The sequence below is a fragment of the Grampus griseus genome (assembly GCF_964374135.1).
Source record: "Grampus griseus genome assembly, chromosome: 20".
NCBI lineage: Eukaryota > Metazoa > Chordata > Mammalia > Artiodactyla > Delphinidae > Grampus > Grampus griseus.
The window spans coordinates 45,422,776-45,426,251 of NC_139014.1; positions in this window are offsets into that span (position 1 = coordinate 45,422,776).

Below are 3,476 nucleotides of genomic sequence, written 5' to 3' on the forward strand. Positions count from 1 at the left end.
CAGCGAGCCCGGGGGCAGCCTCCTCGGAGCCCCTCCCTCTTGGAGGGCCTCGCTCCCCGTGGAGAACTGGATGACCCTGTGCTGGGTCAGGGTCCCGCTGTGGGCCCTGCAGGGGGCAGGGGTTAGGGGGTTGGTGGCCCCTCCGGGCTCTGTCTGGGAAAGAAACAGGCATTAGGGGGAGGGGCCTGGCCCTGCAGCCCCTCAGATCCCTCAGGTAGAAAGGAGAAGGATGGGCGGGCCTGGCCTCTAGTGTGGTCTAGGATCCTTTCTAGAAGAAGGATCTGAGGCTCTGGTGCTCTGGGGTGTGGTTTAGGCCTCCTCCCCCAACCCTTGGCCAGGCCCACCCCTTACTTTGTCAGGGACTTGGGGAGCCCTTGGAGTCTGGGATTTCAGTCCCCCTACTCAGGGGTTCAGGTGGTAGAAACGCAGATGCGACTCTTCTGACCTCAGTGCCGTCGCCCCCATCCCACGCCCCTGTCTCTCTCCCTCTCACACACACACACACACACACACACACACACACACACACACACACACACACACACACACACACACACACACACACACACACACACACACACACACACACACACACACACACACCCTTTCTCTCTCTCTGGAGCCTCTTTCTGGATCGAGATCCTTGGGAGACAGGACGAGCTTAGATTCAGGGGCGGCTCAGTTACCTTCTAGCTAAATGACCAGAAGGAAGTGAATTAGCTTCTGCGAGTGTCCCTTTCCTGAGCACTAAGATGGGGGGATATAAGACCTCCTTAAAAGGCTGAGACAAAATTGTCTGCAAAGCACCTGGCTCAGCCGCAGGCTCATAGCAGGTCCTCAGTAAAGGTCAGCGGCGTTGCCCCTTCAGCCCTGACTCACCTGTCGGGCGGGGGCTGGGGAGGGGATGCTCTCGCTGCTCTCACGATGCTCTTCATTCCCTCCTTTCCAATTCACCGATGGGGCGGGACCCAGACTGAGGGGGTAAGGAGCCCTCAGTTCTACCCTCTGAAGGAGGAATTGCCTTCACCAGGGTGAGAGGAGGGTTGCACACGAGCCTTCACCTCCTCGTCTCCCAGGTTGGCCCCTGTGCCCCACTTCCCACCTCACTCCATTGTGTGGGAAATCTTCCAGCCCCACAGTTCACTGGCACCATTGTGCCTGGGCAAGTTCCCAGAGGAGTAGAGGATGGACAGCTGAGGGGAAGACGGCTGATACAACGTGAGAGCCCAAAGTTTTAACTACGGGGTTGCAGTGGTTTGAGAAACTGGAAGCTGATGTGGGCTAGGATGGTAGGCGGAGGGCGGGCCCGGGCCCGGGATTTGGACTCGTAGAGGTGGAGAAAGTAACCACGGAAGCGAGACAATTGTATTCCGCACAGAACCCCTCCTTCCCGTCCTGCTCCGGCTTCATCTGCTCCGAAGGTTCTGGGCTTCCAGGAGCCCACGAAAGCCCAGCCCAGAGTACTCAGGACCTGAGAGAAGTGGACAGAGCGTCTCTGACCACATATGGTCGCCCGTCTGCTGTCAAGGCCATCTGTCCTTGCTTCAGGCGCCAGACAGTGGCTGGCAGTATACCTTCAATATTTTTTGTTGTGTGAGCTGGTTGTCTGACAGCTGTTCAAGAATAGACGAGTGGAATTTAATATTATTGTCAAATAAAACTTGATGCCTCTTGGATTTAATGACTTACGGTTATTTTCCCGCTAGCTGGCTAGTTCACGTCAATCACTTCACATAGAGTGGAAATAAGATTCTTGGGGGGTTGTTTTTATCTTTTTGTAATTTTCCTCTCCATCAAAAATACACTTGTGCCGAAATTTTCTGCGTAAGCCTCATCGTGCTGCCGAGAGGAAGGGAAGTGAGATCCTTGCTGACCCTCTGGACCCGGGGCTGTTATCAGACTTGGCTCACAGGTAGGGAGAGGAAAGGAGGCGAAGGGATGGTGGAGGACACCTGTGACCTGGGAGAAGTAGGGAAGCACCAGGCTTCCAGCACAACCATGTGGGACGGGGGAAGAAGGAACCGTGAGAGACTTCAGCTCTGTATCAGCTGGCTGTTGCAAACAGGAAAGCACACCTAATGCTCGATGGACTACAGCTGTGATCATTTAGTCTTGCTCGTACATCTACAGGACATCTGGGGATCCAGGTGGCGCTCAGAGTGGCTTGGCTCCAAGCTGCAGGTTAGGTTCAGGTCTGCTCTGTGGGTTCCTCGGGTACCGTGGGTCAGCATGTTAGCATAGGAGGGGTAAGCAGAGACATGTGGTGCCTCCTAGGGCCTGAGCCTGGAACTGGCACAGTATCTGTTCTGCCAACATTCATTCAGTTGGCCAAAATCGATGAAGGACATCAGCCCACAGAGTCAATAAGCTCAGGAAACCTCACACAAGAGAAAAATAAAACTGCATGAGAAGAGCACTGCACCTCTGATACTTTTCCCCAAACCCTGTGACCCAAGACTAATAATGAGGAAAATGCCAGACAAACCCAGATTTGGGGACATTCTACAGGATAATCTGACCAGTACTCTCTCCAGTGTCATGACATACAAGGAAGGACTGAAAAATTCACAGACTGAAGGAGACCGAGGAGACCTGAAAACTGAGTGCAGTGTGGGATCCTGAAACAGCAAGAGAATCTTAATGGAAAAACGACTGAATTCCCAATGAAGTCTGGAGTTTAGTTTAAACACACACACACACACACACACACACAGAGGTACCTCCTTGTCAAACTTCTGAGGGAAAAAAGGTAATGAGAAAATCTTAAAGACAGCCAGAGGAAAAAAATACACTTAATCTTCAAGGGAGCAACAACTAAACTGAGAGCTCCCTTCTCTACGGAAAGAGTGGAAGCCAGGATACAATGAAATGACATAGTTAAAGTGCTGAAAAGAAAAAAAACAGAACCTGTCAACTTAGAATTCTATACCTACAATTGTTCAATGATTTTTTAAAAATTATACACTGCTCACAAGAGAAATGCTTTGAATGTAAGAACACAGAAAGGCTGAAAGCAAAAGGATGGAGAGGATAACACCGTGTACACGTGTCCCCAAAAGATGGTGGTGTTACACCAATAGCAGACAAATATTTTAATGTCAGAAGCATTACAGAAGATGAAGAGGGACATTTTATACATTTAAACTATAAAGCAAAAATTGACAGAATTAACGTCACAACCACAGTGAAGGACTTGAACACACTTCTCTCAGTAGCTGATAGAACAAATAGACAAAAAAAGATCAGTAGAGTTATAGGAGATCTGGACAACACAATTAACAAATTTGATCTCATTGAAATAGAACACTGTGCTCCACAACAATAGAATTCACATTGTTTTCAAGTACGAGCAGAATATCAAATTTCAAATGATTGAAACCAAACTGAGTATATTCCCTGACTACATTGAAATTAAACTATCAATAAGGTAAATTTTACTAGAAAATCCCAACTGCTTGTAAATCAGGCACTACATC